General features: G+C 50.2%; 2 pseudogenes across 1 annotated transcript; both read left to right on the top strand.

The window, feature by feature from the left end:
• Positions 1-1139: 1139 nt before the first annotated feature.
• LOC146345393 (succinate--CoA ligase [ADP-forming] subunit beta, mitochondrial pseudogene) lies at positions 1140-6042 on the top strand (annotated as a pseudogene). Its single transcript, XR_014792488.1, has one exon. The product of XR_014792488.1 is annotated as a succinate--CoA ligase [ADP-forming] subunit beta, mitochondrial pseudogene (transcript).
• Positions 6043-16469: 10427 nt separating this feature from the next.
• On the top strand, positions 16470-17855 carry LOC146345392 (succinate--CoA ligase [ADP-forming] subunit beta, mitochondrial pseudogene; annotated as a pseudogene).
• The last annotated feature ends 3749 nt before the right edge of the window (positions 17856-21604 follow it).

Genomic DNA, 21604 nt, shown 5'->3' with positions numbered 1-21604 from the left:
AGCAAAGGAGCCACAGGCCTGGTTGCGGCACGGCTGAACTGTCGGTACCATCTGCTGGCGGGAGAAAGGGCCAAAAGCCCAGCCCCTTCTGCCAGGCAGCCCAGTGATTCCCCCTCCCCCGGGGGTGGTGCAGGCCAGAAGCAGAGCACAGATGCGCCCCCAGAAGCTGACTGCAGATCGGAGAGATCCAGGTGCTATTAACAAGGCAGGCCACGCGCTCCAGGGGAGTCCCACAGCACCCACGTGTGCTCTGAGTGTGAGATGCATGGTTGTGCGAGCATAGAAGCTGCCATCGGATCCAGCAGCATCCTAATAAGATTTTGGCTTTTTAAAAATGCGAACGTATAGCCATTTAGGTCTGTGAAGGTCAGCCTGGGCGGTTTGGTTGGGAAGGAAGATGGGAAGGCAGGGGTGGGGAGGGGGCTTCAGGGCCATGCCTGCCAGTGGGTGCCTCCCCATAGACTAGAGGGGCTGAATAATAAATGGCACCAGTTTACTTCAACTATTACGTGCTTCACAGAATGAGGGTGGTGCATACTCCACAGGAACAGCACATTTCTCTGAGATGGAACCAAGAGCTGTGCCACCACAAAGGTGCATAGAAGTTTCATTCCGTTAAGATGGGGCTTGCAATGAAGAAGGAAAAGGTACATTTTGTGAAAAGGATCTCAAACTGAACAAAATCTGGGTGTTGTTGTTGAAGCCATTTTGTCTGGGTGGTATTGAGTCTTCTTTAGCCCGGGGGTATAGAATCATAGAATTATGGAATAGTAGGGTTGGAAGGGGCCTACGAGGCCATCGAGTCCAACCCCCTGCTAGGGATGTACGAAAATCACTTACCTGTTCGTGGATTATGTTTATGGGGGGGGAGGCGTTCCGTCCCTCACCCCGGAATCCTGGACGGGGGGGAGGCGCTCCGTTCCTCCCCCCCGGAATCTTCCGCGGCTGGATGTGCTCCGTGGCAGCTCTGCGGAGCAGCCGGCCAGGCCCAGCCAGGCTAGAGCCGTCTGCAGCCGGATTTCCGGCCGCAGAGGGCTCTGGGGAAAAAACAAACAAACCTGCATACGCAAATGGCAATGGCTACGAGTGCCGCCATTTGCGTTCCTTATTTTTGATGTCTTAATCTACGTAAATATTTACGTAGACTAAGATGGCCCAAAATAAGGATGGCGGCGGCCATAGCCGCCGCCATTTGCGTACGCCTTTTTTTTTTTTTTTTACCCAGTCGTTTTAGGCTGCGTAAAAACTTACGTAGCCTATCACGTGTGTGTAAAAAACAAACTGTAAATGGCGGCGGCAGCCGGTCGGAAGACCAGCTGCCGCAGCAGCCGCCGGAGCCACCACCACCCAGAAGATCTGCCCCAGGTAAGTCTCGTCCCGGAGGGATCCGTGGGGGGGGGGGGGCGGCAGGCCGTTCCGCCACAGATTTCGGGGGGCCAAATGCACTGGCATTCGGCCTCCCCAAGATCCGTGGCGGAATTCTCTGCCATCCCTACCCCCTGCTCAATGCAGGAATCCAAGTCAGAGCCTCCCTGGCAGATGGCTGTCCAGCCTCGTCTTGAACGCCTCCAGTGTGGGAGAGCCCACCACCACCCTAGACAACTGGTTCCATCGTCATATTGCTCTAACAGCAATATGTTATCGTCATATTGCTCTTTCACCGTCAACAAGAGGCTCTTTAGATCCTCTTCGCTTTCTGCCATTAGGGTGGTATCGTCTGCGTATCTGAGGTTGTTGATAATTCTCCCAGCAATCTTAATTCCGACTTGTGATTCATCCAACCCGGCGTTTCTCATGATGTACTCTGCATATAAGTTAAATAAGCAGGGTGACAATATGCAGCCTTGTCGTACTCCTTTCCCAATTTTGAACCACTCAGTTGTTCCATGTATGGTTCTTACTGTTGCTTCTTGACCCTCGTACAGGTTTCTCAGGAGACAGGTAAGGTGGTCTGTTCCCATCACTTTAAGACTTTGCCACAGTTTGTTGTGATCCACACAATCAAAGGCTTTAGCGTAGTCAATGAAGCAGAAATAGACGTTTTTCTGGAATTCTCTTGCTTTCTCCATGATCCAGCGAATGTTGGCAATTTGATCTCTAGCTCCTCTGCCTCTTCGAAACCCAGCTTGTACTTCTGGTAGTTCTCGGTTCACATGCTGCTGAAGCCTAGCTTGTAGGATTTTGAGCATCACCTTGCTGGCATGTGAAATGAGCGCAATTGTGCGGTAGTTTGAACACTCAGGCGTTGCCCTTCTTTGGAATTGGAATGTAAACTGACCTTTTCCAGTCTTGTGGCCACTGTTGAGTGTTCCAAATGTGTTGGCATATTGAATGCAGCACTTTAACAGCATCATCTTTTAGGAATTTGAATAGCTCAGCTGAAATACTGTCATCTCCGCTAGCTTTGTTGTTAGCAATGCTTCCTAAGGCCCACTTGACTTCACTCTCGAGGATATCCGGCTCAAGTTCAGTGACTGCACTATCATGGCTATCAGGGACATTCAGATCTTTCCTGTATAGTTCTGTGTATTCTTTCTACCTCTTCTTAATCTCATCTGCTTCTGTGAGGTCCCTGCCTTCTTTGTCCTTGATCATGCCCGTCTTTGCACAAAATGTTCCCTTGAGATATCCGATTTTCTTGAAAAGATCTCGTCTTTCCCATTCCGTTGTTTTCCTCGATTTCTTTGCATTGTTCATTTAAGAAGGCCTTCTTGTCTCTCCTTGCTATTCTCTGGAACTCTGCATTCAGTTGGATAGATCTTCCCCTTTCTCCCTTGCTTTTCGCTTCCCTTCTGTGGGAACAGGCAAAGACGTCAAGAAGGTCCCTGCACGTGTCTCACTCGGCCCTTGGTCTGCAGCAGCAGAGCTGGGTCTTGCTGCCCCCCCACTCCCGCTGGCCTTCCTGCCCACAGTGCCTTCAGCTCTCATGTCCCCTTGCGACCCGCCAGACCCTGGCCGTCTCTTAAAGTGGAAAAGCTGCTGTTTTCCATTGATTAAGTAACTTATGGAGTCACTTCTATCCCGTTTGTCATTGCAATGTTAACTCTGAGGGGCTCCTCTAATAAAAACTTCACAGAGTGTGTAAAAAGGGGGGTCGGAGACGGGGGCTCCATCCCTCCAGCAACACTGACTGAGCTGGGCTCCCCCCCTCCCCGCCTCTCTTGACGGTTCTGCTGCTCCTTTGGCAGGCCAGGAAAAGACTGCCTTGACACAGCCTCATTGGGGGGCAGACAGCGGGGCGGGAAGGAGCCCTCCTTCCCCTGACCCCACCCCTCGGGACCCTAGGAATGCATGGTGGGAAGCAGAAGGGGGAGAGCTGGCTGGGTCAGAGTTCCAGGAGAGCCCGTGGAGGGGTCTTGCCTGATCCTTCCCACGCTGCCAAGAGACTCTCTCTGGGCTGGTGGCACTTGGTTCCGTTGGCCGCCACCTCAAGCCCGCCTGGTGCCTCTTTGGGGCACAGACTGAAGTGCCCTGTGACGAGGCCAGCCCGCCCCAGGAGACGGGGGTTCCCTCTCCCACAAGGGAGACTATCCAGGCCCCGGAGACATGGGCCAGGCTGCGCCTCTTCCATGCCTTGCCTGGCGATGATGTCGTGGAATCTTTGCCCTGGCCAATGGGAGTCAGGCTGCAAACAGTTGGAGAAGGAAGAAGGAACCTTGGGGAATCTTTTCCCAAAGGGCAGTTGGAAGGCCTGTTGGAGAAGGGCTGGGAAGGAGTCAGCGTCAAGAAGGGACCGGAAGCCCGGCGCTATGATCTGCTGCTGGGCGGCGAGAATGGCGGATCTGATGGGGAGAGGCGGATGCCCAGTAGCCCTGCACATTGCGGCCAGGGTGCTTGGGGGCAGCCCGGGACTCGTTCATAGCCACAGGCTTCAAGTGCTGCAACAAAGGAACTTCTCACTGCATGAATACCTGAGCATGAAACTGCTGAAAGAAGCTGGCATCTCCATTCCAAATGGGTTGGTAGCAAAGACGCCAGAAGAAGCTTACAAAGCAGCAAAGGAGATTGGGTCAGAGGACCTGGTAGTCAAGGCCCAGGTTTTAGCTGGTGGGCGGGGAAAAGGCACCTTTGAAGGGGGCCTCAAAGGAGGAGTGAAAATAGTGTCTTCTCCCGAGGAAGCCAGGGAGATCGCCTCCAGAATGATTGGGAAAAGGCTGTTCACCAAGCAGACAGGAGAAAAGGGCCGGATATGCAACCAAGTACTTATCTGTGAGCGCAGATATCCAAGAAGAGAATACTATTTTGCAATAGCCATGGAAAGAGCATTTCAGGGTCCTGTGCTTATTGGCAGTGCTCAGGGTGGTGTCAATATTGAAGAGGTGGCGGCCGAGGACCCTGAAGCAATCATGAAGGAGCCGGTGGATATTGTGGAAGGCATCAGGAAGGAGCAGGCCCTGATGCTCGCCCAGAAAATGGGATTTCCTGCTAAGGTGGTAGATGAAGCTGCTGATAATATGGTTAAGCTCTACAACCTCTTTATTAAATATGATGCCCTCATGATAGAAATTAACCCTATGGTTGAAGATGCCACAGGGAAAGTGATGTGTGTGGACGCCAAGATAAACTTTGATAGCAACTCGGCTTTTCGCCAGAAGCAGATCTTTGAACTGCAGGACTGGACCCAGGAGGACGTGAGGGACAGGGAGGCCGCCAAGGCAGAGCTCAGCTACGTGGGGCTAGACGGGAGCATCGGCTGCCTGGTGAACGGCGCCGGCCTGGCCATGGCCACCATGGATATCATCAAGCTTCACGGAGGCGCCCCGGCCAACTTCCTAGACGTGGGAGGTGGCGCCTCGGCGGAACAAGTCAAGGAGGCCTTTAAGCTGATTACGTCGGATGAACGGGTCCAGTCTGTCCTGGTGAATATTTTTGGGGGCATCATGCGATGCGATGTTATTGCCCAGGGAATCATTCTGGCAGCAACAGAGCTGGAGCTAAAGATACCGATTGTTGTGCGGCTCCAAGGGACACAAGTGGAGGATGCCCGGGCATTAATAGCTGAGAGCGGCCTGAAGATCCTTCCCTGTGATGACTTGGATAAGGCTGCCAAAATGGCCGTGACTCTCTCTGAAATAATGACCTTAGCTAGGCAGGCCCATCTGGATGTCAAGTTTCAGCTGCAAGCATGAATAAGCAGAGCCTGCCTTGTGTTCCCCAAACACCCACTGGGTTCTGTTTCCTAGAATTCATTCTACCTTCTCCTTCACCCCCATTTTGCATGGAAGCTTTTATTTCTTCATAAGCGCACGTGTGTCTGGTTTTTAGCTTACAGTTGATTTTCAGCATGGTCACTCTTCATGTAAAAGTACTGTATTTTATTTAGATAAAAACTAATATTTATCTTCAGCTGCAGCCTGTCTTACAGCTGCAAAGATGTTTAAAGCTGCAAACATGAAGCCATTCTTGATAAACTTATGTATTGTCAAGAAGAGGTTGAAGTTGAAACTCTATTTCTTCCAAATAAAACTCTGATGGTAACTGGAATATTGTCATTGTGTCTGTGATTATTAGACTAGCATATTGTATTTGTCACATGTGCTGTTTGAGCATGTATGACAGCAGTTTCCATATCTGCAGTGTGGCTCTCATGGATTGTTGTGAGAAGAGTCCAAGAACCTCATTGTAGCAGAGACAGCACAGAGGAAAGTACTGAAGAGGGGCTGAGCATTGAATATGTCCATATTCTGCAGCAGGGTAAATAAACACATGCCTCCCACTTGGTATGCATGAAGAGTGTGTTTTACGCTCGGAGCTATCTGAATCAACAAATATTTGAACATGGTTATTGAATTGCTACAACAGTGTCCTGTAGTAGTTTGTGATGTCTCGTTCTGATTTAAGAGCACTATCTAGTTTTATATATGAATCTTATTTCTTACAGCAGAGACAGAAGATATGTTTAAAAGGCAGGAAGAGGAGACAGAGACAGTTGGTCAGAAGAAGACATCAAAAAGAACTTCAGCCAGTGGGTGATGAGCCAGAACCTTAATTAGTCTTTGCACAATAGTCTGGGCCAATGTAATGCTTCTACATTAAATGCTGCTGTTGAATAATAATATAGAATTATTTTCCCCCTTTAAATCTATCCCCATGTCAAAGGGGCAAAGAATGCTTCCTGCTGAAAAGAATTGGGGAAGGGAATACTTTCTGAAATGTTTTATAGCGTATTTTAGGAGCACAGTTCTGTTCTGGCGTCCCTAACAGAAATTCAGTGTGCCATTACTTTGCATCACGGAACTGGGAGGCGCTGCGCTGAGCAGGAAGAGGCACCAAGCAGGGTCTCTCCCCGGGGGACCGGGGCCCCGCTGCTGGCGCCGGCCGTCTCCCCCTCCTCCGCCCCAGGGGCCGCGCTCCGGAGAGGAGCGGAGTCCGCGGGCGAGGCCGCTCATTCTTACAAGCGGCCGCGCGCGAGGGGGGGGAAGGGGAGTCTCTCTCGGCGCGCGGGGGCCGGCAGCGCTCCCCTCCGCGTCCCCGCGCGGAGCTCCCACCCTGCGGGCCTGGCGCGTCCGCGGGATTCGGGGGGCGGGCCAGGGGGGGCGGCCCCACGCCGGAGCCTCCTGCCTCTGCCCACGGCTGCCGCTGCCGTTTTCCTCGGCGCAGACGCTCCGCTGAGGGAAAGCGGGCGCGCCTGGAAGCCGCCCCCCGCCCGGGCCCCCCGCAGTCCCGCGGCGCGCGCGTTCATTCGCCGCGGGTGCCGCGGGGCGGCCCGCCTCACCGTGCGCGGGGCCTCTGCGGCCGCGATCCGGGCACCGCCGGCGGCAGGGGAGGCGGCCACCCGCAGCTCGCTCAGGGCGCGGGCCGCACCTGCCCCAAGCGCCGCGGCCTCCGCCCTGGCCGCTCCGCCGGCGCTGCTGCCGCCGCCGGCCGGAGGAGGCGGAGAGACGCGGGCCCCGAGCCGGCGCGGGGCGGGGCGCTGTGGGGCCGCCGGTGCCCCTCGGCCTGTCGGAGAGGAGCCGCTGCAAAGGGCGGGGGGTCTGCGGGGCTCCGGCGGCGCCTGGCCCCTCCCCGGCGGGCGGGCCTCGTGCGGTCTCGGCGGGGAGGCCCGGGAAATGCGGCCTTGTCCCGCCGCGCCTCTCTGTCCTCCTGCCCCCCCCCGCGGCCGGGCTCCTCCGCCGCCCCGGGCCGCGCTCGGGCTCCCTCGGGGAACTCCGCCCTCCGTCCGCCGCTGCCCGCGAGGCGCGGAGCCCCCGGCACAAGCGCGGCCCCCTCCTGCGGCGGAGCCTACGGGCGCGCCCGGGGTCAGCCCCGGCCCTCCCCAGTCGGCCCCGCTGCCTCCCCCCCTCCCCACGTCTCAGACCGGAGCTCCTCGGGGCAGGGACCTGCCGACCTGTCCTTGGTGGCGCGCCGAGGCCCCCGCGTGAACGTCGGCGAAGAACGATGCCGTGTCGGCTTCTGCCCTGGCAGGCCTGGGTGGCACGCGCGCACCCGCTGGACACAGCGTGCCTTACTTCCGAGTAGACAGGCATGGACTGCATTGTTAGCGTTTCACGTTGTGAATATTAAAGCTGCTTAAGATGCGTGTAAGGCACCGCGCGAGTTCTTGCCCCCTGAAAGAAATCTCCACATTAGTTAACGTTTGCTACCTGTCCGGCTTGATACGTGTCTTTTCACAATATCCAAGGGGCTTGCAAATGAGGGGGCTGCTCGGAAGCCTGGACTGCTGACGTGGGCCCTCTGCTAACATTCCCTGCTGTGCGGCCCAGCCAAGCCCTGGCATCACCATCATCATTATCATTATCATTATTATTATTATTTATTTCATTTCTATACCGCCCAATAGCCGAAGCTCTCTGGGCGGTTCACAAAAATTAAAACCAAACAGCACGCAATAAAACAATTTAAAATATATAGAACATTAAAACCACAATATAACAATACAACCACAACAAAACCTAGCAGCAGTGCAGGAGTTTAAAATACAGATTTAAAACAGCAAAGCTAAAAGTTTAGAAATCTAAAATGCTAAAATGCCTGGGAAAATAAAAAGGTCTTCACCTGGCGCCAAAAGGAGTACAAGGTAGGCGCCAGGCGAACCTCGCTAGGGAGCTCATTCCAGAGCCGGGGTGCCACAGCAGAAAAAGCCCTCCTCCTAGTAGCCACCCACCTTACTTCCTTTGGCCCAGCTGGGGTCAAGATTCAGATGACCTCTCCATCCCGCTCCTTCCTGCTGTGCTGTTGCGACATGGATGGGGGGGGACGGATGCTTTGAAGAGCCCTGGGACGAGGTGGCAGCCCTGGGGGCTGTTCTAAATCCTCCAGCGGATAGGGGCCCCTGCTCTGCCACAGCTTTTCTACCCAGTGGCAGAGGGAATGTTTTTAAAACTAACCCGCCTCAGACCTTGGGCATGAGAAGAAGACACCTTGGCGCTGCAGAGGAGGGAGCTCAAGCTAGACTAGACACCCCCAGCTCCCCCGCCCTGAAAGCTCTGCTCCTGTCTGCAGCATGTGGGGCGGGAGGTGGTGGAGATGAGTTTTCCTGGGGGATGCGCACTGTGTGTGTGCAAGCTTAGCAGGGGAGACGCCGTTCACTTGCACCCAGGACCACCTCGTCCTGACACGAAGTCCCGATGCTCTGGAGTCCCTTAGTGAAAGCTCGAGAGTTCCCGGGACGCCATTAGAAGGTGGCAGACTGGGAGACGGGCAGCTCTGACCCACGCAGGGCAGTTCTGCGGAAGCTTCATCTGCCTGAGCATGTGCTGCGCAGGACACGGCGGCACTCTTGTGTAGCTGACGTCCTCCGTGTCACCGAGGCTTGCACAGGAGGAGAGCGTCCAGATGGACTGTGCCCCCTCTGCTTATTTAAATCCTGCCTCTCCTCCAAGGGGTTCAGGCGGTGTATGTTGTAGCACCCTCTCCCATTTTATCCTCACAACAACCCGGTGAGGTAGGCTAGGCTGAGAGAGAATGGCTGCTGGCCCAAACATATCCAGGGAGATGCATGGCTGAAGGGGATTTGAACCCAGGTCTCCAAAGCCCTAGTCCGACATTCTAAACACTACACCACATTGGGTGTTAGTGTGTGGCTGTTTACGGTACGGTACCTTGTGTGCAGTCTTCCCCAACCAGGTGCTTTGCAGATGTTTGGGGTTTCAACTCCCATCATCCCTGAGCAATTCCCATGCCAGCTGAGGTTGCTGGGAGTTGTAGTCTTAAAATCTTAGAATCATAGAATAGGAGGGTTGGAAGGGGCCTATAAGACTATCAATTCCAACCCCCTCTTCAGTGCAAGTATCCAAGTCAAAGCATCCCTGACAGGGCATGAAGCATCCCACCTTCACCTTGAAGGCCTCCAGTGTGGGAGAGCCCACCACCTCCCTAGTGAATTGGTGCCATTGTCGTATTGCTCTCACAGTCAGGACGTTTTTCCTGATGTTCAGCCGGAATCTGGCTTCCTGTAACTTGAGCCCATTATTCCGTGTCCTGCACTCTGGGAGGATCGAGAAGAGATGCTGGCCTTCCTCTCTGTGACCACCTTTCAAGGACTTGAAGAGTGCTATCCTATCTCCCCTCAGTCTTCTCTTCTCAAGGCTAAACATGCCCAGTTCTTTCAGTCTCTGCTCATAGGGCTTTGTTTCCAGTCTCCTGATCATCTTTGTTGCCCTCCTCTGAACCCTCTCCAGTTTGTCTGCATCCTTCTTAAAGCGTGGTGCCCAGAACTGGACACAGTAGTCCAAATGAGGCCTAACCAGTGCTGAGTAGATGGGAACTAGTACTTCCCGGCATTTGGAAGCTATGCTTCTATTAATGCAGCCCAAAATAGCATTTGCCTTTTTTGCAGCCACATTGCATTGTTGGCTCATATTCAGCTTGTGATCTACAATTCCAAGATCATTCTCACTTGTAGTGTTGTTGAGCCACGTATCCCCCATCTTGTAACTGTGCATTTGGTTTCTTTTTCCTAGGTGCAGAACTTGGCAGTTATCCCTGTTCAGTTTCATTCTGTTGTTTTCTGCCCAGCGCTCCAGCCTGTCAAGATCACTTTGAATTTTGTGTCTGTCTTCCAGGGTATTATCTATGCTGTCCAATGTTGTGTCATCTGCAAATCTGATCAGCATTCCCTGCACCTCCTCCTCCAAGTCATTCATAAAAATGTTGAGGAGCACCGGGCCCAGGACTGAGCCCTGCGGTACCCCACTCGTTACCTCTCCCCAGTTTGAGAAGGTCCCATTGAGAAGCACTCTTTGAGTCCGATTCTGTAGCCAACTGTGGATCCACCGGATCGTTGTTTCATCTAGCCCACTTTGAGCTAGTTTGCTCATCAGGAGATCATGGGGCACTTTGTCGAAAGCTTTGCTGAAGTCGAGGTATATGATGTCCACAGGATTCCCACGGTCCACAAGGGAGGTGACTTGATCCAAAAACGAGATCAGATTCGTCTGGCAGGATTTGTTCTTGACAAATCCATGTTGGCTTCACGGCATTGTTTTCAAGGTGCTTACGTAGTGATTGCTTCATAATCTGCTCCAGGATTTTCCCAGGGATTGATGTCAGACTGACTGGTCTGCAGTCAGAATGTAAATAATCTATGGAAGTCTCTGAGGAGGATAGGCTAAGGAAACAGGGTGGGAAACAAACACTTAGCTTTAGGAAAAAATTAACTTCCCTTCAATATATCATAACTTCAGAATCCCACAGCCCAGTGGGAGGGAAGATGTGGCATTCCGGATGTTGTTGACAGCAGCTCCCATCAGCCCCACTTAGCAGAGCCACGGGTGAGGAATGATGGGAGTTGTAGCCCAACAACTGCTGGAGGGCCACACATTCCCCATTCCTGCCGTATTCCTTCCTGCTCCAAATGCTGACGTTTCATGGTTCTCTGTTTTAACGGAGCCCTGCTCGAGTGCGGCTGTGCCGTGAGGATGCCGCAGCGCCGTGATCAGTGCAGGCTGGTGGCTCCAATGCCAGTGGGGGCGTGAATCTGCTCCGGGTTCCAGTCAGAACTCGGATGGAACTCTCCCAGGTGCCCCACTGACACCAGGGCCACCGGCCTCCACTGGCCGGGACGCTCCTGCAGCGATGCTCTGTACTGCGGGCTGCCCTCCTCCTCTTCCGAGCCTCCTGCAATGGTTCCCTGGAGCTCTGCACGCTCTTTTGACCCCTTTTCCCCCCTCCAGGGAACAGGCTTCCAGCTGCTCAACAGCATGTGTGTGTGCGTGTGGGGGGGGGGATTTGTCCAGGGCTGGACAAAGCGTGTACAGCTATCACTAGCGCCAGAGAATGGGTGCACCTTTCCTGATCGGGTCATGTAAGTGGCAGTGAGGCCTGGGCACCAGCACTGTCCAGACCTGGCCTCTGACCAATGGGTGTGCTGGATTCATCCCTCTGCTGTCCCTCAGTGGGTAGACCTGGTGTCTGGACACTGTCCACCCACAGCTGAAACCCTCAGTTCCCCCTGGCTCCTTCACCTTCCTCCGGTCCTTAATAAATCACACTGCTGCTACAGTCACTTTGTAGCCTCCCACCCTAATGTGTTCCCCTAAAAATCCCCAGCCTGCCAGGAGACTGGAGAACAACACAACTACACTGCAGGGATGTCATGCACACCTCGCCTCCAGCAAAGTCGGTATAACAAAACTGGGCTACTTTGCTGAGCTGGCACAATCCATTCTCTCAGCCACAGTACCAATGATGGGTTTTATTTGCATTGCCCCGAAAGAGTAACGGTTTCAATGTTTACCAACTCGGGGGTGGGGTGGAGGGTCAGGGGGGCGGTGAATGCAGACCAATACGTTGGGACAATCTTTTTTAAAAAATATGTAAATTGTGGTACTTTTGTGCCTACATAATGAAGAACTGATCCCTGAATTCAGGAACATGGAGGGAGGGATGCACAGGAAAGCTATTCAGCCCTCAGGGTTTATTATACACACGTACACTCCACTGTTGTTGTGCCACAAGATTTTGATACTTCCTTAACCTGGTTGGGGAGATTTGGGGTTTTGCTGAATAATAAAGGACATTTGCTAGCACTGAGTAAATAAAAATGACAATTGTACAAGAAATGATGCATACTTGCTGAACATACACCCGCACCTTCTACAGCTTTCATTTCATGAAAACCATAACTGTAACGTAAAAACACTGAAATAATCCTCAAAAGGTAAGAGTTAAGAGGTAATGATAAGGGACAGACATGGGTTAAAGAAATTCAGGGCACAATCCTATGGCTGTTAGACAGCATCTAGATGGCCATAGGATTTTTTTATTTCTGGGGACCAAGCTCTGAGCTAGCGCTCTGAGGTTGGTTCCCAGAAACCCAATTCCTGGCCCCCTCATAAGAGATGCAGTATGTCCCCAGCTCCACGCCCATAAGAGCAGAGTGGAGTGGCCGAAAAGGGGGCATTCCTGGGGGCGGGGAGGGGACTGCAGAAGAACTGTTGCCATGCTGCTTATGCGCTGTCTGGCCTCCGCTCCAACGCACCCCAGTTAGATAGCCAAAATTGACCTAGCCACAGATACAGGGCGGCCAGAGCGTGGAGGAGAAGATCCCCTCCACGCTCTGCCCGCCCTGTATTGGATAGTTGGCCACCTCTGAGTTTGGAGGCAGCCACCTATCCCCATAGGATTGCGCCATTGGTCTAATAAGATCTAAATTTGGTACTTGCCAAGATGGACCTCCTGAGAAACCTGTATGAGGGTCAAGAAGCAACAGTAAGAACCGGACATGGAACAACCAATCGGTTCAAAATTGGGAAAGGAGTACAACAAGGCTGTATAGTGTCACCCTGCTTATTTAACTTATATGCAGAGTACATCATGAGAAATGCTGGGTTGGATGAATCACAGGTCAGAATTAAGATTGCCAGGAGAATTATCAACAACCTCAGATACGCAGACGATACCACCCTAATGGCAGAAAGCGAAGAGGATCTCAAGAGCCTCTTGTTGAGGGTGAAAGAGGAGAGTGCAAAAGCTAGTTTGAAACTCAACATTAAAAAAACAAAGATCATGGCATCTGGCCCCATCACTTCCTGCCATATCGAAGGGGAAGAAATGGAAGCAGTGACAGATTTTACTTTCTTGGGCTCCAAGACAGTGACTGTAGCCATGAAATTAAAAGACGCTTGCTCCTTGGGAGGAAAGCGCTGGCAAACCTAGACAGCATAGTAAGAAGCAGAGACATCACCTTGCCGACAAAGGTCCGTCTAATCAAAGCTATGGTTTTCCCAGTAGTAACGTATGGCTGTGAGAGCTGGACTATAAGGAAGGCTGAGTGCCGAAAAATTGATGCTTTCGAACTGTGGTGCTGGAAAAGACTCTTACAAGTCCCCTGGACTGCAAAGAGGTCAAATCAGTCCATCCTAAAGGAAATCAACCCTGACTGCTCATTGGAAGGACAGATAATGAAGCTGAAGCTCCAATATTTTGGCTACCTAATGCGAAAAGAAAACTCTCTGGAAAAGACCCTGATGCTGGGAAAGACTGAAGGCAAAAGGAGAAGGGGACGGCAGAGGATGAGATGGCTAAATAGCATCACGGATGCAATGAATATGAACTTGAGCACGCTCCGGGAGAGAGCGCAGGACAGGAAGGCCTGGCGTGCTCTGGTCCGTGGGGTCCCGAAGAGTCGGACACGACTGAACGACTGAACAACAACAACAACAACAGAAAGCAAAAGGGGGGGGGCTACTTCTCCCACAGGAAGGAGTGCGTGGGGAGAGAAGCCCTGCCCACCCCGCCCCACTGCCTTCCACTGGTTCAAGCTGTTTTCTCCCTGCCTGCCTGGCTCACCCTCGGTGTTAAAAACAGAACATGAGAACATGAGAAGAGCCCTGCTGGATCAGACCAAGGTCCAGGCTAAACAATCACAGCTGTTGTAACCTTCCATTATAGGGGAGATGCTCCAGCCCCCTGATCATTTTAGTTGCCTTTTTCTGCACTTTTTCTAGCTCTACAGGTGCAGTGACCAGTATTCTAAGTGTGGTCACACCACTGGTTTGGATAAGGGCAGTATGATATTTTTATTCTCATATACATGGCAATTTTATTCTCAATTCCTTCCCTAATTATGCCTAACATGGACTTTGCCTTTTTTTACAGCAGCTGCACACTGGGTTGGCATCTTCATTGAGCTGTCCACCACAACCCCAAGATCTCTTTCCTGGTCTGCCACTGCTAGCTCAGATCCCATCAAGCTCTACTTGAAGTCGGGATGTTTTGCTCCAACATGCGTCACTTCACAGTTGCTTACACTGAACCACATTTGCCATTTGGATGCCCATTAACTGAGCTTGGAGAGGTCCTTTTGGAGCTCCTCACAATCCCTTTTTGTTTTAACCACCCTAAATAATTTGGTGTCATCAGCAAACTGTGTTGGAGGTGGGCAATGGGAAAACTGCTTGAAAGTAGCAAAGCACCGTTAGCTATGGTGTGGGTTTCATCGCCCCTCCCACACGTTCCTTCTTATGTGAAAATTGCCCCCCGCAACTCCTGCTTCATATGCAAATGGACCAGCACCTGCTTAATCAGTCGCCCCACATGTCTAGTGAGATAAGCAGTGGATGGAGGGACTCATCCGGGGGGTCATAATTGTGCCATCCCACAGGGGCCATTTCTGGTCTGCCTCCTTCAAAGATTGCAGTTTCCTCCAGTCAGCCTTGCAGCACTTTCTAGTGCAAACTATGACAGCTGAACCAATACATTTCTGTATAGTAATACTGACTGAGTAACAGTTGGCGTGTACTGAGATTTGACATGCAGGAGAAATCCCCATTGGGCAGTCACAAAAGTTCCCAAGCTGATCCCTCCAAATGTATTGCTCTTGTTATGAGATGGGGGTGGGGTGGACAGGAGAGGTTTGATGGGCCAGAAGGACTGCTTAAAGAGCTTTTCTACACAAAGCTGTTAATCCTCTGTATCTACTTTTGGTGTCGTCACAGAATTCAGATCCGAGCACTGCATGAAGAGTGTTTCCTTTCCTGTTGTTCAGCTACATAACGTCTAGGTGGCACTGTGGTATAGTAGAATAGCACAATTACACAAGTGGTAAAAGCATTTTCTTTCGCTTTCACAGATAATACCACATTTTCTCTGGTCTAAAAAAACCTTGCTGAAAGTACCGTTTAAAAACAGAAGGAAAACTGGAGGGTCACAACATTGTCTAAGGAACCCATAAACCACCATGAGTAGGGAATGATGAGCGCACTATAAATGACTTTTGTAGAAAAGCTCAGATTTGGTCAAACCTGCTGCCCTGGCCCGGCCAGGCATATGGTTTTGTTAGGTAAAACAACAGATACGTCACCATGGGAACAAAAATAAGCAATTGCTTATTGGTACTGGACCATTTTGGGGAATGATCTGAAGAGAAAAGAACAGGACAGGGCACAGAGAGAGAAGAGAGTGAGAAAGGCACAGGCACAGAGACAACTGAGTTTAGGACTCTATCAGCTAGTGTATTTTGTGGATGCTGGCTGTCTCCCTGAGATCCAGGTTTTTATGTTGTGCCTTCACTTATGCTCAGCCTGTACATTTGTTTTTTAAAATGCTAATGTTACAAAACACCAATAAGGCCCAGTGATCCCCTTCCAAAGGGAACTAAACCCAGGCAAACGTTTGGTCCCTGGAACTTCTCACTGCTTGAAGACATGGGCTGATGACAACACTGCCTTGTCCAGTGAAATCCATAGTTACCTCTTTTTTAAATTAAATTCAGAAGATTTAAGGGAAGAATTTGAGGGAAAGTTTTTAGGGTCAAGACTGAAAACAAGCAAACCTCCAGGTTTCGCACAGTTGCAGCAAGGCAATCAGGGGCGGAAACGGGCCACGTCAGGGGGGAATCCTGGAACGCCTCAGCCAGATGTTGCCAGTGCTGTTACACAGGCTTGGGAAAAAAACTGCTCAGACACTAAAAAAAAATCAGACCCATTTGAGGATAAGGGTGAAGTATCTGCCTACAGTTGGAATTTATGGTTCGAACTAGAAATGTACACATGGGGCTGGATCCAGGTTTAGCCATGCTTGGAGTAGGCGTATTGAAATCACTAAGACTTAAGTTACTCATGACTAACTTGTCCCATTGGTTTCACTGAGTCTTATCAAAGTATGACTAAATCTGGATTCAACCCATTAATTCCATGGGTTCTATATCCTTATTGAGAGCTTTTCCTATCCTGCTTTTCCACTACATAACCTCTAGGTTGCGATGTGCTATAGTAAACTAGCATAATTACACAAGTAGGAAAATATGTTTTCTTTGACTTTCACAAATAACAATATTATCAGCGACTTCTTCTAGCATCTTAGAGTATAAATGAGGTATGAATGTGAAAGTATAAACAAGGATGTGTATGATTGCCTGGTCTGGGTGATGATGTCACGGAGCCTTGTCCTGGCCAATCGGAAGGCAGCCTGTGAGCAGTTGGAAAAAGAACTCTGAGGAATTGTTTCTTACAAGGACAGTTGGAAGGTCTGTTGGAGAAGAGCTGGGAAGGAGAAACAGCTGGAGAAGGGAACGAAAGCTTGGCTCTATGATCTGCAGGCGAGCAGTGAGCGTGGCAAAACTGGTGGGGAGAGATGGCTGCTGGGTAGCCCTGAGTGCTGCAGCTAAAGTGCTTGGAGGAAGTCGAGGATATTATACCACGCAAGGAGTTCCATTGCTGCAGCAGCAGCTAAGGGACTTATCCTTGCATGAATACCTGGGAATGAAACTGTTGAAAGAAGCGGGCATCCCTGTTCCATATGGGTTGGTTGCAAGGACTCCCGAGGAAGCTTACCAAGTGGCAAGAGAAATAGGCACAAATGACCTTGTCGTGAAAGCCCAGGTTTTGACTAGTGGCCGAGAAAAAGGCATCTTTGAAGGGGGCCTTAAAGGAGGAGTGAAAATAGTCTATTCTCCAGAGGAAGCCAGGGAGATCGCCTCCAAAATGATTGGGAAAAGGCTGTTCACCAAGCAGACAGGAGAAAAGGGCCGGATATGCAACCAAGTGCTTATCTGTGAGCGCAGATATCTTAGGAGAGAATACTATTTTGCAATAACTATGGAACGATCATTTCAAGGTCCAGTGCTTATTGGTAGCTCTCAGGGTGGTGTCCGCATTGAAGATGTGGCGGCCGAGAATCCTGAGGCAATCATAAAGGAACCGGTGGATATTGTGGAAGGCATCAGGAAGGAGCAGGCCCTGATGCTCGCCCAGAAAATGGGGTTTCCTCCTCAACTGGTTCACGAAGCCGCTGATAATATGGTTAAGATCTACAATTTCTTTATTAAATACGATGCCATCTTGGTGGAAATTAACCCCATGGTTGAAGATTCAACAGGGGCAGTGATGTGTATGGATGCCAAGATAATTTTTGATAGCAATTCAGCTTTTCGCCAGCGGAAGATCTTTGAACTGCAGGACTGGACGCAGCTGGACGAGAGGGACCGGGAGGCCGCCAATGCTGAGCTCAACTACATCGCTTTGGATGGAAACATCGGCTGCCTGGTGAACGGTGCCGGCCTGGCCATGGCCACCATGGACATCATCAAGCTTCATGGTGGTGCCCCGGCCAACTACCTCAATGTCGGGGGCGGTGCCACCGTGGAGCAGGTCACAGAGGCCTTTAAGCTGATCACTTCCAATGAAAACGTCCAGGCCATCCTCGTAAACATTTTTGGGGGCCTGATGAGATGCGATGTCATTGCACATGGCATCATCATGTCAGCAAAAGATCTGGAGCTGAAAATACCGATTGTTGTGCGGCTCCAAGGTACCCGAGTTGAGGATGCCAAAGTGCTAATAGCCGAGAGCGGCCTGAAGATCCTTCCCTGCGATGACTTGGATAAGGCTGCCAAGATGGCCGTGAAACTGTCTGAAATAATGACCTTAGCCAAAGAAGCCCAGGTGGATGTTAAGTTTCAGTTGCCATCCTGATTCTGAAAATCCTGGCTTATGTTCCAAAGCAAGTGTTCTGTACTCTAGAACACTCTCTGTAACCCCCTGCCCCAAACTCCCTTTCTTGTGTGGCGGCTTTCATGGCATTCTAAGCACACGTGGATCTGGTTTTTAGCCTACTGTTGATTTTCAGCATGGTCACTTGTCATGTGAAAACATTGTATGGCTAATATTTGTTCTTAGTTGCAGCCCCTCACTCTTCCTCCAGTTTACAGCTGCAGAAATGACATCATTCTTGATAAGCTTTGTTGTCAATAAGAACTTGGAACTCTATTTCTTCCAAATAAAAGTCTATCATTAATAGGGATGTTGCATTTGTCTCCAAGATTATTAGACTAGCATGACAGAGGTTTCCCTGTCTGCAGTTTGGCCCTAACAGACTGTTGTGAAAAAGAGTTCCATCAGCCGCATAGTAGCACACAAGGGAATGTACTGAAAAGGGATTGAGCCAGGGTAGGCTGGTGGCTCAAGTTTCAGTGGGGTAGAGATTCCATTCTGGGTTTTAGTAACCACCAGGCAGAAGTCTAAAGAAGCTATCCAAGGGGCTGAACCCTATCTCCAAAATGAGTCCAGCACCTTGGATAGGTCCTTTAGATGCCTGGCTGATTGTAACTAAAACCCAGAATGGAATCTCCACACCCCTGAAACTGGAGCCACCAGCCTCCCCTGGAGCATGGAAGATGTGATGTCCACATTCCCCAGGAAGGTGAATACATCTGAGCATCCCACTCAGTGCTCTCTGAATCAACAATGATGCAAACATGAGTAGTGGATCGCCGTGACATGGCCTGCAGGACTTCATGGTATCTGCTTCTGATTTAATACTGTCTAGTTGAAAAACAAACATCCTATATGTTAGCATTAAACCTGTATTTTGAAAAAGGGGGAAGATGGTTAAGAAACCATCATTTAGCATTCTGAGGACGAGCTGGAGCATTCGCTCCACCCCCGCCCCCTCCAGCAGAGCCACAAGGAGGAGCTCGGAAGCGCCTCTGTTTTGGATGAATCCCAGCGTAGTGCAGGGGCCGCAGCCCTTTCGGGCCCATGGCAGATCTGGAATTTTTTTTGATTAATAGTTTTATTTTATTTTTTTAAAGGGGGAAGACAACATAGACACACAATACACATCACTACAACAACACACACAGGGATACACTAAAATACATCTAAGATTATAAGGTATCTACCTTCAGCTCCCCTTACACAACAAATGCTTATTATTGTTCTCTACTTCTTAACTTAGTTGTATATCATACATTGAGTTCACAGACATTATCCCATTTCTCTCCTAATTTTTAACAAAGAAAAAAGAGAGTTGACCATCTCAAAGATCAAAATCCACATACATAGATATCATTTTTCTCTATTTCTTGTACAAATTCAAAAAAAGGTTTCCATTCTGACATAAATTTAATTGTTAATCCTTCTTTAATTATAATAGTGAGTTTTGCCATCTCTGCCAGCTCCATCATTTTTGTGATCTACTCATTTGCAGTTGGTAGAATCATAGAATCGTAGAATAGTAGGGTTGGAAGGGGCCAACAAGGCCATCAAGTCCAACCCCCTGCTCAGTGCAGGAATCCAAGTCAGAGCATCCCTGACAGATGGCTGTCCAGCCTCGTCTTGAATGCCTCCAGTGTGGGAGAGCCCCCCCACCTCCCTAGGGAACTGGTTCCATTGCCGTATTGCTCTAACAGGGAGTTTTTCCTGATGTACAGCCGGAATCTGGCTTCTTTTAACTTGAGCCCATTCTTCTGTGTCCTGCACTCTGGGATGATCAAGAAGAGATCCTGCCCTTCCTCTCTGTGACAGCCTTCCAAGGACTTGAAGAGCACTATCCTATCTCCCCTCAGTCTTCTCTTCTCAAGGCTAAACATGCCCAGTTCTTTCAATCTCTCTTCATAGGGCTTTGTTTCCAGTTCCCTGATCATCTTTGTTGCCCTCCTCTGAACCCTCTCCAGCTTGTCTGCATCCTTCTTAAAGTGTGGTGCCCAGAACTGGACACAGTACTCCAGATGAGGCCTAACCAGTGCTGAGTAGAGGGGAACTAGTAGTTCCCGGGATTTGGTAAGCTATGCAGCCCAAAATGGCATTTGCCTTTTTTGCAGCCACTTCATATTGTTGGCTCATATTCAGCTTGTGATTGACAACAATTCCAAGATCCTTCTTGCTTGTAGTGTTGTTGAGCCACGTATCCCCCATCTTGTAACTGTGCATTTGGTTTCTTTTTCCTAGGTGCAGAATTTGGCATTTATCCCTATTCGATGTCATTCTGTTGTTTTCTGCCCAGCGCTCCAACCTGTCAAGATCACTTTGCATTTTGTTTCTGTCTTCCAAAGTATTAGCTATCCCGCCCAATTTTGTGTCATCTGCAAATTTGATCAGCATTCCCTGCACCTCCTCCTCCAAGTCATTCATAAAAATGTGGAAGAGCACCGGGCCCAGGACTGAGCCCTGCGGTACCCCACTCGTTACCTCTTCCCAGTTTGAGAAGGTCCCACTGAGAAGCACTCTTTGAGTCCGATTCTGTAGCCAACTGTGGATCCACCGGATTGTTGTTTCATCTAGCCCACTTTGAGCTACTTTGCTCATCAGGATATCATAGGGCACTTTGTTGAAAGCTTTGCTGAAGTCGAGGTATATGTCTACAGCATTCCCACAGTCCACAAGGGAGGTGACTTGATCAAAAAATGAGATCAGATTTGTCTGGCAGGATTTGTTCTTGACAAATTCAAGTTGGCTTCGAGTAATCACTGCATTGTTTTCAAGGTGCATCCAGATGGATTGCTTTATCATCTGCTCCAGGATTTTCCCAGGGATTGATGTAAGACTGAATGGTCTGTAGTTCCCAGGTTCCTCCTTTTTACCCTTTTTGAAGATAGGGATCACATTAGCCCTCCTCCAGTCTTCTAGCACTTCATCCGTCCTCCATGATTTCTCAAAGAGAATAGACAATGGTTCTGAGAGTTCTTCTGCCAGTTCCTTTATGACTCTAGGATGCAGTTCATCTGGCCCTGGAGATGTGAACTCATGCAAAGTAATTCGGTGTTCCTTGACCATATGCCTATCGATCTCAAGCTGCAATCTTGCCCCTTCACCCTGTACTTTGCCTTTGCCAAAGAGGTCATAGACCTTCTTTTGGGAGAAGTCTGAGCCAAAGTAGGAATTGAGCACCTCTGCCTTTTCTTTGTCAGCTGTTATCGTTTTGCCATCCTTATTTAATAGCTGAGCCACCACTTCTTTCCTCTGTCTTTTACTATGCTCATATCTGAAGAAAGCCTTTTTGTTACATTTAGCCTCCCTCGCTAACCTCAACTCGTTCTCAGCTTTAGCCTTCCTGACGCCATCCCTGCAATTCTGTGCTACCTGCCTGTACTCTTCCTTTGTTGCTTGGCCTTCTTTCCACTTCCTATATGCGTCCTTTTTTGTTTTCAGGCCATCTCTAAGCTTTTTGTGAAGCCACATTGGCTTCTTCTGTTGTCTTCCACCTTTTCTTCTTGTTGGAATTGTTTGTGATTGTGCCTTGAGAATTTCCTTTTTTAAAAGCTCCCACCCATCTTGGACTCCTTTTCTCGTTAGCGTCGCTTGCCATGGGACCTTCCTGATCATTGTTCTGAGTTTATTAAAATCAGCTTTCCTAAAATCCAGGGTACGCGTTTGACTACACTCAGCTTTTGCTTCCCTTAGAACCAAGAACTCAAGTGCAACATGGTCGCTTTTCCCCAGAG

Source organism: Heloderma suspectum, chromosome 5, assembly GCF_057233095.1.
Source record: "Heloderma suspectum isolate Gila_16-S chromosome 5, 16-S_ref, whole genome shotgun sequence".
Lineage (NCBI taxonomy): Eukaryota > Metazoa > Chordata > Lepidosauria > Squamata > Helodermatidae > Heloderma > Heloderma suspectum.
Note: the sequence above shows the minus strand (reverse complement) of the source record. Positions and strands in the feature narration are given on the sequence as shown.